The sequence below is a fragment of the Peromyscus leucopus genome, chromosome 15, assembly GCF_004664715.2.
Source record: "Peromyscus leucopus breed LL Stock chromosome 15, UCI_PerLeu_2.1, whole genome shotgun sequence".
NCBI classification, from domain to species: Eukaryota; Metazoa; Chordata; class Mammalia; order Rodentia; family Cricetidae; genus Peromyscus; species Peromyscus leucopus.
The window spans coordinates 69,946,303-69,960,826 of NC_051076.1; positions in this window are offsets into that span (position 1 = coordinate 69,946,303).

A 14,524-nucleotide genomic window follows, 5' to 3' on the forward strand; every position below is an offset into this window, starting at 1 on the left:
TCTCTGGGGGGATCTGACTTCCTCCTGTGACCTCTGGGTACTCTCGTGTGTGTGTGTGTGTGTGTGTGTGTGTGTGTGTGTGTGTGTGTATGCATATGGCTCTCTCTCAAACATCACACAGGTTTCCCATATACTGGCTCATCCTATTTCAAAAACCTCACCCCATTTCCTTTGTCTCTCTCTCTCTCTCTCTCTCTCTCTCTCTCTCTATATATATATATATATATATATATATATATATATATATATATATATATATACATATATATATATATATATGATGACTGGTGTTCCCATATCATCCTGATATAGGCTGTCCCCTGAAGGTCTCTAGGCACCCAATTTTACTAAAACATCTTAAAAACAAAACAAAGCAAACAACCAAAAAACAAAAGCAAAACCCTGGGCCTCATGTACCCCAGGCTAGCCTCAAACTCACTATCTAGGTGAGGACAGCCTGAATTTCTGATCCTCCTGCCATTCCCTCCCGAGTCCTGGGGTTACATAGGAAAATCTTCACCAAGCATTTCTCCACACAGAGCGCAAGTCACTGTTTTCTTGCCCTTTTCCAACCATCTGTGGATTTCCTTATTTTTCATATCCACGCCTAGGCTTCGTGTGTGAGAATAGCCACCTCTCATTCATGTCCATTCTAAACATGTGAACTGCCACCGAGTGAGAGCTGCCAAATAAAAGCAGGCGTGGCTCCCGGGTGAGTGGCAGTGGGGTGGCCTTTCCTGGGTGGCCGTGGAAGACAGCTCATCTCTGCTCCTGGACTTACCTCGTGGGGACATCCAATGACAAAGACATTATAACAGGATGAGACAGAACTGGAGAGACCTCTTCAGGACTGAGCTAGGAAAAGGAAACAAAGCACAGAACTGAGCCTGAAGACAATTGCCTGAGAAATATACCTGTAGGGTAAAGGGGCCAGCCAAAGAAATCCACCGTGGCCCTGACCAGAGCAAGTGAAAAAAAACCCACCCTGACCCTGAAACCGGAGCCCAGTGAAAGAAACACTTTAGCCCTGAAACCAGAACCAAAGAAACACACCCTGGCCCTGAAGCCAGAGCCAACTTTGCCCCTGCCAACAAAACCAACCAATCCCAGAGCAGGGAACCTTCCTGGAAAAACTCCGCCTCTAAGAAGCCCTATGTAATAAGCTCCTCTGCCTATTCAGTTGTGAGCTGTCCTTCTCCACCCTGGCAGAGGCAGCCACTCTTCTGGATTCCTCCTCCCCAAATAAATATTTCTTAAAAGAGTTTTGGGTGCAAATCTTTAGCCGTCATAGAGCAGAGTCTCTGCTGGGAGGATCCCTTAGGGGAGCTGAGCAGAAGAAATGGATACTTCTGCTGGGAAACTCCCTTGGGAGCCGAGCAGAAGTAACAACTTGTAGCCAGAGCTGGAGGAGATTGCTACATTTCTGTAGGGGTCTCCCCTTGAGCAGAGTGAAGCAGGAGGAACATCTTGGGCCAGAGCTGATAAGAAATGGATGCCTCTGCTAGGACCGTTTCCTTGGGGAGCAGAGCAGAAGAAAGGGGTACCCCTGCTGGGAAGCCCCCTTAAGCAGGGGTGCAGCAGAGCTCAGCTGTCATGGCTCTCCATGACAGGATTGCTACATCCTGTGGGGAGACCATCCCCCACGTCAGGCCAGCTTGAGGTATAGCATGACTTCCCGACAAGTCAGGACACCTTTCCCTCCAGAGCTGTAACATTTGCAGGACTTACACAATGAGAGTAGAGGAGGGGTAACCCAGCCTTCCGCGTTCTCCACCCAACCTTTCTCGTGATAAGTCAGAACGCTGTGAGTCTTAGCTATGACTTCTCTCACTGCTGAGACAGAATGCCAGACCAAAGCAGCTTAAGAAAGGAAGGGTGCCTGCCGGCCAGGCGGTGGTGGCGCACACCTTTAATCCCAGCACTCTGGAGGCAGAGGCAGGCAGATGAGGCCAGCCTGGTCTACAGAGCGAGTTCCAGGACAGCCAGAACAGCTAAGGCTACACAGAGAAACCCTGGCAAAAAAAGAAAAAGGAAAAAGAAAAAGAAAAGAAAGAAGGAAGGAAGGAAGGAAAGAAGGAAGGAAAAAAAGAAGCGTGTGTTTGGGTTCTTAGTTGGAGGCAGAAGCACAGCACAGCTGGTATATTGCACCCGATGTCAGGAAGCAGAGAGACGAAGGCTCAATTTCTCCTTTTTATTAGTGCAGGACCCCAGTCCACTGAATGGTGCCACTCATGTTTTGGGTGCATCTTCCCACCTCAACCTAATCTGGAAACTCCCTCACAGACATGCCCAGAGGTTTGTCTCCTAACGGAGTCTGGGTCCTGTCAGTGATTGACAGTATGAATAACTATCATACTCACTGACGTGAACAGGGTGTGACGGTGCATGCATGGAATTCCATCACTCGGGAGGCAGAGACAGGGCATCACCATAGTTCCAGGGATGCCTGGTCTGTGTAGTGTGTTCCAGGCTAGTCGGGGCTACAAGACTAACTGATATTGCAGCCTCCTTCTGTCCCCTGGGTCTGTCTCCATTTATTCTAAGCCTGGAAGGGAGAAACAGTCAAACACATACACATACACACCCATACAAACACATACATACATACGTACATACATATACAAACACACACACATATATATATACACAAACACGTACACACATACTCACACAAACACACACACATACACATACATACAGTGTAACATGGTCCAACCGGGTCCTCAATGCCTGTCAATGTCAAAGGTGAGAACCACACAAGTGGAGGTGGCTAGTGGCTCATATGAGGCCCGATGGCTACGTTGCCCTTGGAATGGCAAAATACGGATTTTTTAGACTGAGACACTCAGCCGGGAGATTGTAGTAATTTCTTGTACAATTAAGGGGGAAAGCAACTGTTCCAGGGATTCTGGGCAAGAACACAATAGATAATTGAAATACTAAAAACCTTCGCACGACATTGCGTGGTGGTGCTCATAACCCAGCACACAGGACGCAGGAGGTTAAGATCACCTCCAGCCATAGAATGGACTTGAGACCGGCTGTGCGGCATGGAACCCTGCCTCAAAATAAAAATAAAATCTGCAAATGACCTGAAGAAGGCAGGAAATAGAAAACAAATAACAATCCAAAAAGGAAAAGGGGAAAATAAATTAAAGATAACAGCAGCACTAAATGCAGCCCCATCGATAACTACATAAAATGAAAACCGTCTAAAAGCTTCAATTAAGACACGCACGAGAACGGGGCTGGAGTTTCAGACGTGCGGCTTTAAGACTTCCTATAAAGCTGCCGTCGTCAAGGCAGCAGAATTGACTGTGGTAAAACTGCAGATCGGTGGCGTGGGACAGAGGGCGGTCAGCAGACATCGCCCAGAGACCAACCTGCGACACACAGGCTGTGTGCATCCCAGCCCAGCACAAAACCATAAATTTACTTAAAACATGATGAGGGGTGTGTGTGTGTGTGTGTGTGTGTGTGTGTGTGTGTGTGTGCATGTTATATAAGTGTGAACTTTGTAGATTACTTTGTAGATTACAGTGTCAAGCAGCAATGTCAAAAGGTTAGACATGGGGTCAGGGATTTAACTCAGTGCTAGAATGCTCGCCTAGCAAGTGCAAAACCCTGGGTTCATTCCCCAGCTCGGGGGGGGGGGGCAGCGGGCGGTGGTGTTAGACATGTCTGTGGGAAGGGTGAGGCCTCAGAGAAGTATGGTGAGAGAAGAAAACCGGGGATAGCTGGCCCAGGCCGGAGCCCAAGGCAGGAACTCACCCAGGAGGGCTTGAGACAATAGCCAGAGACGCTCATCTGTGGGACTCAGAGGCCTTGGTCTCCTCCTCTCCTCTGCCTCTCTTCTTTACCTCCTCTTCCTCCACCATCTCCTCCTACTCTTTTTCCTCTCCCTCTTCTACCACTTTCTCTTTTTCCACCACCCCGTCTTCCTCCTCCTTCTCTTTCTCCTCCTCCACCTCTCTCTCATACACATAAATACATATTAGCAAGTGTGAGGGGAAGGGGGACACACACACACACACACACACACACACACACACACACACACACACACCCTCCCCTCCCATCTGAATCCAAGCCACAGGAAGTCTTCCTCACTCCAACTCCAGAAATTACCCAGAACCCTTTGCATCACCACCACCCCATCGCCGGCCCCATGCCCCACTCCCCCCCAGCCCCCGCCAGCCTCCACATTGTACTTGAGGCCCTCATAGGGCTTCACAAGCTGGTATCACCTTGCTGTTGACATGTGCGCTCACAAACATGGAAATGAACGTCTTTCCTCCAAAATGATGGGATGGGGCTCCTGTTGCCCCACCCACCGGGGGATCTGGTTTCCGGAGCTCAGCTCTGCTTCCTGTCCCCATCTCAGCCCACACCTCTGTACTGCTCCGCTCTCCCCACCCTGGTCTCCTAACACCGCTCTTCCCATCAAAGCAGCCTCTTCAAACAGTTTCCCCGCTTAGTGTCCCTGTCCCAACCAAGTCTCCTTCAGACCTCATTGCCTTATCACTTCATTTCATCTGTATTTTCTCGCCGTGCTCAGGACACGCTGCCTCAGGGCCTTTACACTGACCTTCCCATTGCCTGGAATGCTTTCCCCTCAAACAGCCACAGGATTCGGACCTTTCTTCAGGCCTTTGCTCTCATAACCACCCTCTTCAAAAGGAGGTGGTTATGTGGGTGGGGACCAGTGCAAGAGCACTTGCCTAGCATGTGGAAGGCTGTGGGTTTGATCCCCAACACTGGGGAGAAATAAACTCTCATACCTCCCCCATTACCTGTTATACTTTTCCCTAAAGCACAGATGGCCTTCAAAACTGCAATTCACACCTTCTGAATGAGCTTACTGGGGATGGGAGCTGGTGCAGGGAGAGCGTGTGTGTGCAGGGAGAGCGTGTGTGTGCAGGGAGAGCATGTGTGCAGGGGGAGCATTGTGTAGGGAGAGCGTTGTGTGCAGGGAGAGTGTGTGTGCAGGGAGAGTGTGTGCAGGGAGAGCATGTGTGTGCAGGGAGAGCGTGTGTGCAGGGAGAGTGTGTGCAGGGAGAGCATGTGTGTGCAGGGAGAGTGTGTGTGTGCAGGGAGAGTGTGTGTGCAGGAAGAGTGTGTGCAGGGAGAGCATGTGTGTGCAGGGAGAGTGTGTGTGTAGGGAGAGCATTGTGTGCAGGGAGAGAGTGTGTGCAGGGAGAGCATGTGTGTGCAGGGAGACTGTGTGCAGGGAGAGCATGTGTGTGCAGGGAGAGTGTGTGTGCAGGGAGAGCATGTGTGTGCAGGGAGAGCATGTGTGTTCAGGGAGAGAGTGTGTGCAGGGAGAGCATGTGTGTGCAGGGAGACTGTGTGCAGGGAGAGGATGTGTGTGCAGGGAGAGTGTGTGTGCAGGGAGAGCATGTGTGTGCAGGGAGAGCATGTGTGTGCAGGGAGAGCGGTGTGAAGGGAGAGCGTGTGTGTGCAGGGAGAGCGTGTGTGCAGGGAGAACGTGTGCAGGGAGAACATGTGTGCAGAAGAGTGTGTGTGCAGGGGGAGCATTGTTCAGGGAGAGCGGTGTGAAGGGAGAGCGTGTGTGTGCAGGGAGACTGCAAGGTGGGAAGCAAAAGCAGCTGGTCACAACACTTTCCAGAAGTTTGCCAAAATGGAGAAAGGGAACAATAGAAGAGCATTTGATTGTGATTGTGTGTGTGTGTGTGTGTGTGTGTGTGTGTGTGTGTGTGTGTCTATTTTGAAACAGGGTCTCTCTTAGCCCAGGCTGGCCTGGAACTCCCTGTGTAGCCCAGGACAACCTAGAACTCCTGATCCCTCTGCCTCTACATCTAGGGTGCTAGGATTACAGATGGGCAACACCACACCTGAATTATTCGGCGCTGAGGACAGAACCTAGGGGCTTGTGTGTGCAAGGCCAACACTCTACCAGCCACGGTACATTCCCAGCCCTTGATTGTGGTCTTCGGTGGGAAAGAGAAGCATGTGAACATTGCTTAGGGACTGTCTGGAAGAGCATGGAGGATCTGTGAGGAAGGAAGACTAGGCCCGATGGGAGCCTTGTTCCATTTGCCTTCCATGGGGGAAGTCTGAGGCCTGGGTCACCACCAGCCTGGCTGCAGTCTGAGTGTGCGCTACAGAAGGGAATCTGAGCACATTCCAGGCTTGGGAAAGTCCAGCTGCCCATGTGGGAAGATGCCCAGGCACAAGAGATGTCTCTGGCTCTTATTCGGGCCAGACTGCAGACAAGGCTTCTTTGGGGGAGCTGCCCCGACTCAATGCTTCTCAGTGCAAGTCTTTACTAGGTGTGGGGCGAGCCTGTTAGGCCGCAGGCATCCCTGTGGAGCAGCCAGCTGCTGTGGCTGGAGGTAATTCCCCGGTGTCCTTTATTGCCTCTGCTTAGTGGGAGTGACACCAGACTCCTCCGCTTTACGAGCTGGCAGCCCAGCCTCAACCAGCGCAGTGGCTGTCAATAAGGGCTGTGTTTTATATCAGGAGCCGGATGATTTATGGGGGGGGGGGGGGCAGGTACCCGGCAGACAGCCATTTGGCCAGGGAAGAAAATGACCTAATGCTTCAGAAATTTGAAAGCTAGAAAACAAACGTGCATGTATGTTGTGCACACGCGAACACACGCGAGGGTGTCTGTATGTGCCAGTTCTGCCCACTGACTCGCCAGGGGTTGGAAAACAGAAATCGCTGTTAAATACGCTGCCTATAAAAATTAAATGAAAACCAAATGAGTCATTTCCTGCTGGATAGGGCCTTTGCGTCACACTTGATGAGCAGGGTTTGGGGGAGAGGTGGGCCATTTCCTACCAAATCAACCTGCATTCCTTTCTTCCTAGGTAAGTCAATCCCTCTGCAAAACACTAGGTGATGGCTTCACTCAGATGTGCCCATGTCTTGCTGCTTGCCTACTTTAGGTCTGCCTTTGAGCATGCCCAACTGTGTGTGAGAGTACATGTGTACACCTATGTGCGAATGTGTGTGTGTGTGTGTGTGTGTGTGTGTGTGTGTGTGTGTGTGTGAGCACCTATCATGTGGGGGCCAGAGGAGGGTGCTGAGTGTCCTGCTCCATCTCTTTCCATCGAATTCCTCGAGACAGGGTCTTTCACCAAACCGGGAGCTGGCAGCCAGTAAGGCCCAGCCACCACCTCCCTCCCTCCGTTTGCACACAGGGCTGAGGTTACAGCCTGTGCAGCCGCTTCAACCTGCCTGTTTCCAGTCTTTTGACGCTGGGACATGATGTGGTTACTTACATACCGAGTTCAACTGAGTCGTCATCTTTTACAATCTTACAAACAGCTTTAAAGCTGTTCTGTGACGTTTGAAGTTTGTGGCGGGCCTCATTCACGGCTAACCTCAGCTGTATGTGGCCTACAAGCTGTGGATTGGACATACCTGTGTCAGAGTGGGCACCTGTCATTTGGTTTGACATCCAAGGCCTCTATAGACTGCACTGGAAACCACAAATTCAAGGCTTTAACATAGTAGCTTGGATCAAGGTATGACGATGCCCGCCTATAATCCTAGCACATAGGAAGTAAATGCAGGAAGATTAGGAGTTCAAGACTATCCTTGGCTATATATCAAGTTTGAGACCAATCTGGGCTACAGGAAACTTCTTACGTGGATTCTGGGGATCAAACTCGGGTCCTCAAGCTTGCAAGGCAAACACTTTACTGACTGAGCCTTCTCCCCGTGCCTGGCTTTCATTCTCCTCAAAACTCAGATGTTCCCCCAATATGTCACTCCCTCAAGTCCCCAGGGTTCTTGACATTCTGTCATCCCTTAAGAGGCCGCTTGAGCCCCCGCAGGCGGCTGCACATCTACCCAGGGCCTGGGGTTAAGCCCAGCTCCTGACAAGCATGCTATTCCATTTAACCCTTGCCATACCCTTGAGACGGACCCGTGACAATGCTCCTGCCACTGAGAAAACAGGCTTGGGAAGGATAAATGTTCTGGACATGGTCCGGGTGGAGATCGCAGACCTGTCCTGGGCCAGACCTTCTGCCCTCGCCCTGCCCAGGCCCTGCCAAAGACTGAGGCAGCTTGTGCTGAGGCGGACCGTGCTTGGGGCTCCCAACAGCCCTGTAAGGATGGTGATCTCCACTCAGACAGAAACTTGGCCATGGCAAGTTAGGCTGGTCCAAGGCCATCCAGTGAGCACAGCCCAATTGGCACGTTCTGGGGGCTAGGGGGCTGCTAGGTGCTGTTCCTCAGGCACCATCCACATTGTTTTTTGATATCTGATATATTAACTATGCATTTAAGTATAACATAATAGGACACATATAAGTTATATATATATATATATATATATAAAACCACTCAGGTAAAGAAAATCAAGAAAAATTAATATATAGTACCTAAAATGAAAACAGTCAACTATTTGTACACTATTCTTTAGACATCCTAAGATTAATTATTCAGTAACAGGCTAAGGTAATATTATTTTAGGTAGCTAATTGTCCCATACCCAATACAGGAGTTGTAATAAAACCGTGACATCTGCAAAGGGTCCAGTCTGAGCCCTGCCTCTGTCCTATGGTGATGTAATGTGTTACTTTATTATTGAATTTTAAAATAGCCAGCCTACCACGGAGAATATACCCTCAGCTTTAAAAGGTGTTTCAACTAAGCCCTGTGCTTACCAAAGACATTATACCCAACAGTTGGCACGAGATCAGTTTTCCATTTCCATGGTGATCAACTTCCAAGTTTGGGGTCTTCGTCTCTATGGAAAGTTTATTAGTACAGCACCTGGAAGCATGATTGCTCCCAAATGGTCCAAATTCCATGAACCTGCCTGCAGTGTCGAGAGGAGTGTGTGTATGTGTGTGCGCGTGTACACACACACACACACACACACACACACACACACACGCGCGCGCGCGCGCACACACGCACGCTCATGTGTGCACGTGTGCATGTGTGCACGTGCACATTCACAGCCTATCTTCCAAATAATACCCACTCGTTATCAAAGAATAATGTGAACCGAAGTTTCCAGAAACAGAAGCCTTGGCTATGTCAAGCATTCTCTAAGGCTGACTGGCTGACTAAAAACGTCGGTGATTGTGGAGATTGGTCCATGGACACATTATTTAAGGCTTAGTTTCTTAAACAGCTATTTGTTGATCACTTCTCTGTGTGACCTAACATCATTGTGACTATTTGGTTAAGTCCTTTTGGAATGTATTGGCTTTCACCAACTCAAAAGCTAAGAATGTCATTCAGATAGCATCTGAGGGCAACAGCAGAGATTTCCCTCACTTAGCTGTAAACTGCCAACTTGACGTTCCCACTAATATATTTGAAAAATGACTTGATTTATGACTTGCTTTGTTTTGTCCTGATTTAAAAAAAAAAAAATTCATGCAACTGTTACCACATTGGAACTCGGAAGTTTTAGTAACCTAAATCTGTATTTCCAGGTCATGGTCACTCATCTTTGGCTCCTGAATAAACTATTTCTTATTCTTTTTGAGGTGAGAGCTGTGTTTTTCCTGTATGAGCAATAATTAAGAAAACGGAGCTCATTTGCAGCTTCCATGTGTTAAAATATTTTAATTAATTATTTAATTCATTGGTTGTTTTGAGAGAGGGTCTCTGTGTCTCCTTGGCCAGCTGGAACTTGCTATACAAACCAGGCTTGCCTGGCACTCACAGAGATCTGCCTGCCCATGCCTCCTGATTGCTGGGATTAAAGGCGTGTGACACCATGCCTGATCTATTGCTATTTTTAAAATCACATACGTATGTGTGTGGGAGCATGTGCACACGAGTGCAAGACCCACAGAGACCAGCAGAGGGTGTCGGACACCCTGGGATGGGAGTTGCAGGTGGTTGTAAGCTGCCCACCTAGATGCCAGGGATCGAGCACTGGTGCCCTGCAAGTGTAGCACAGGTTCATCTAATTCAATTTAATATGCGTGGCTGTGTTGCCTGCCTGTGTATCTGTGCACCGCTTGAGTCCTCAATGCTTGTGGAAGCCAGCAGAGCGCATCAGATCCCCTGGAACTGGAATTACAGACAGTTGTGAGCCACCGTGTAGGTGCTGGGAACCGAACCTGGGCTATCTGATCTGGAAGAGCGGCCAATGCTCTTAATCGCTGAGCATCTCTCAGCTCGTCTTTCTTGAGTTTAAAAAAGAAAACAACTCAAGTACAGCAGTTGTTCAGACCTTAAACCAACAAAAGTTGGGGTGGGTTTTTTTGTTCTGCTTTTGCTTTTGACTTTTGGGTTTTGTTTTTTGTTTTTTTTTTTTTTTTTTTAGTTTTTTTTTTTTTGTTTTTGTTTTTGTTTTCTGTCGTCCCCCCCCCCAGGACTATTTTACTGCTGATGCTGTTTAGAATTGCTGGCCCTGGATGCCAGTAAAAAAGGCAGCTCGGCCATTAGTCTGCTTTATTGTGGCTTTGGGGTAGATTTCTGCTCCTGCTGTTGGTTTTTTGTCGTTTTGCAGTTCTGTTGATCACACCCGAGCTGGGTGCTGTCCCATGGAGCTATCCCCAAGCTCACTGTTTTATTACCCCTTTTGGTTTTTCCCTGGATCAGTCTTTCCCGACTCTGTTATCTGGAATAGACTGTTCCCACCAGCTGCTCCTGGCTTGGGTTAACCTTTCAGCATCAAACGTTAATGCGGTAACATGAAAGCAGGGACCCCCTTCAGTCCTCTACAAATGCCAACTTGGCAGGCAGGGAAAGGTCTTGGTCCCCACACAAATCCTTCCAGGCCACCCACCCCTTGCTTTCCCTCTTACCTGGGGTTTATCTCACTTCCTGTTTCCCTCCAAGATGCTGACTCCTCCTGTTTCTCTAACATAGATGACAAGGCTTCAAGGACCCTGCGCATCCATGCTCCACCCACAAAGGCGTTGCCTGCCCAACACCGAGGTATCCCAAAGTGTATCTTGAGAGATTCTCTGGCTGTGTTCTCACCGACACAGCACCAACAGTGTGGTATATGCCGGCAGCAGAATGAAGGAAGGGCAGCAGAAAGTCAACCCTCAGGAGGGGCAGTGGAGGGGGGGTCCCACAAACCAGGGGAAATCCCAGTGGCCGGAGACTACCCTCCCAGTCTTTTCCTTCCAGAGTGTGAACTTTTTGCCTGGAGGGTGGGAAGGGGCTAGCCACTCTAGGTAGCCCTGGGTGCAGTCTAGCCTCACTCAATACCCTTTATTTCCAGCAGCAGTATCCAGAAGGGATACCAGGGAACACAGCTTCTACAACCAGGATACCTTCTATGGGAGAGGCGTGATATCTGACCACGGCCAACCCCCTTGTGGGCCTAGAACGCCGCTAGGGCTGTAGGACTCAGTGCCTCCTCTGCTGGTGACCGCTTCTGCTGGTGCCCACCTCGGCTCCTCACCAGGCCAGCTGCCGTCTTCTGGCTCTGGTATGGCTTATCTCCATTGTGACACCACTGTTTTCCAGACACTAAACTGACCACTTGTCATATGTCACCTAGGAGTCCAAGGGAGGGGTGGTGTGTTTACATTTTCTGGGGAGATGTGAGCAAGCACCTGTGTGCTCCAGATAAGGCCCCCATAGACGAAATCACTCCACCTGAGTCTAGATTGGTGAAGTAGTACATTTATTGGGTTACTTACAGGAACACAGGTGATTCCAAGACATCACAAAACAGTCCATCCCAGCATGGGTGAGGACTCATGAAGGTCGCATCCCTGAGGACCCTTACAGACTCGTGGATAACTCCACCCAAGAGTCTCTTCTCCGCAGCAATTAAAAACACGTTTTAGTACATTTATTTATTGTGTGTATGTGCATGTGTGTGTATGTGTGTAGGCATGAGTGTGTCGTGGTGTACATGTGAAAACCAGAGGACAACTTGTGAGCGTCAGTTCTCTTCTTAAAACCTGGGGGTCCCAGGAATTGACCTCTGGCCATCAGTCTTGGTGGCAGCTACCTTTACCTAACATGCTGACTAGTTTTGTGTCAACCTGACACAAGCTGGAGTTATCTGAGATGAGGGAATTTTCTCAATTAAGAAAATGCCTCCATAAGATCTGGCTGGAGATAGGTCTGTAGGGTATTTTCCTAATTAGTGATCGATGTGGGAGGGCCAGCCCATTGTGGGTGGCGCCACCCCCGGCATGTGGTCCTGGGTGCTAAAAGAAATCAGGCTGAGCAAACCATGGGGAGCAAGCCAGTAAGCAGCCCCCCTCCATGGTCTCTGCATTAGCTCCTGCCTCCAAGTTCCTGCTCTGACTTCCCTGGATAATGGACTAGAAACTAAGGTGACACAAACCCTTTCCTCCCAAAGTTGCTTTTGATCATGGTGTTTTATCACAGCACTATAAACACTAACTAAGATAGAAATTTTGGTACCAGGAGTGGGGTATCACTGTGACGGGCCTAACAATGTGTGACTGGGGAGGATTGTGATAGCACTTGAACTTTGGCCTGGAAATGCCCTTGAGTGCTCAGAGTTCAGTGGGCTCCTCTATGGGAGCTTAGAAGAGTGTTGGGAACTATGCAGATGATGGAGGCCTAGCCCACAAGGTTTCTGAGGGAGGCTGAGACTCTGTAGGAGCCGTTCAATATTTTGAGAGTAAGAGTCTGTAGCTCCGGTCGGCTGGGGCTGAAGAACCAGCTGTGACTAACAAGAGACCAGAGTGACTAAAGTGACACCTTGCTTTGCTGGGACAATCAATACTGAAGAATCGGCATCATTGGGGCCAGATCTTCCATGAAGTGTTTCCCCGGAGTCAGCACCCAGACGCTGTGGTCCAGACAGGGCCAAAGCTGTACCTTGTGCTGGCATCGAAACTTGGCACTGTGTGGGAGTTTCCCAGGTGGTACTGTTTTTGAAGGCATGAAGAGATCATGGAGAGCCGCTGAGGCTTGGCGCTGTGAGAGGCCAGGAGAGGCCACTGGTGAGTGTGCAGCCTCAGTTGCTGTCCCAAGAGTGGAGGGGTCATGGCACCATGAACCAGGGACAGAGTTCCTGGAAAGGGCCCAGGTAAGGGTATTGAGGAGAGTGCAGCCCGGATGCAGCAGAGATGCCCACACATTTTGAAGATACCAATACCATGGGATTACCACCAAAGACAGCAGCAGCCATAGAGCTAGTCTGAGCCTGGGAGACACACTACGTGTGCTGTTCAAGCCCTCTGGAACCTAGACAATCATGAGTGCCAGATCTCAACCCTGGGATTTACACATCTGGGCTTGGGTTTGCTTTTGTTTAAATGTAACTGTGCAATCTCAAGGTAGGAAAGTATATTAATTTGCTTTTTTTATTTTATAGGAACCCACAGTTATGAAACCTTATTTTCTTTTTTAAGAAACTTCAGATATTTAGAGAACTTTTAAAGAGGTTTGGCTATTTTTTGGTTGTGAGCCTAGCCTTTAATGGCTGAGCTATCCCTCCAGCCTGAGATTTGGCTATTTTTAAGAGACTGAATTTTTAAAGATTATCAGACCTTTAAATTAGAATGTTTTATATTGTGATGCTTTTGCTAATATGAGACATTGAGGAGGAAAAGAAAGAAAAGGCTATGGCTTAATAGCAATGTGTTTGATTGTCAGCTTGACAGGGGGTCAGCTGGGCTGACTAGTTTATGTCAGCTTGACAGAAACTAGAGTCATTTGGGAATCTCAGTTGAGCAAATGACCCCCCCCCCCAGACGGGCCTGCGGAAAAGCCTGTTGAGCATTTTCTTAAGGAATGATTGATATGGGAGGGCCAAGCCTGTTGGTGGTGGTGCCGTACCTGGGTTTTGAGTTGTGTTAAGCAAGCCTTGGGGAACAAGCCAGTAAGCATCACTCCTCCATGGCCTCTGCTTCCGTTCCTGCCTCCAGGTTCCTGCCCTGACTCCCCTCAGTGATGGAATGGCACTTGAGAGTAATAAGATGAAGTAAATCCCTTCTCCCACAGGTTGCTTTTGATCATGCTTTTTGTTTTTGTTTTTGTTTTTGTTTTTGTTTGTTTTGTTTTTCGAGACAGGGTTTCTCTGTGTAGCTTTGCGCCTTTCCTGGAACTCGCTTTGGAGACCAGGCTGGCCTCGAACTCACAGAGATCCGCCTGCCTCTGCCTCCCGAGTGCTGGGATTAAAGGCGTGCGCCACCACCGCCAGCTTGATCACGGTATTTTATACAGCAAGAGAAACCCTAAGACACCCACTAAGCCATCCCTGAATTGTTTACTATTTACGTAACCTTAGGGAGGGGTCAGGCATATTTCCTTTACTTCCTGAGTCTTATGAGTCAGCAATGCCACCCAGTTTTCTCACACAGACCCTCCTTGGAGCGGCCAGTGGTTGCCAGGGTTGGGCAATGGGGCCAGACTGATCTAGGTGTGCTATGTAACACAGGAAAATCTTATCACTATTATCACAAACGACAGCCTTCTAGACAGCTTGGCAACCGGTAGCAGAGTCCATCCAAGCCCATGCATGCTGCACATGAAGTCCCATGCCCTCCTGGGCTCCTCTTGCCTTCCCTGGGTTGGGAACCTGGCCTCGGCAGGCAGCAGTAGACAGCTTCCTGGCCCTGTGCTGGCTGCCTAG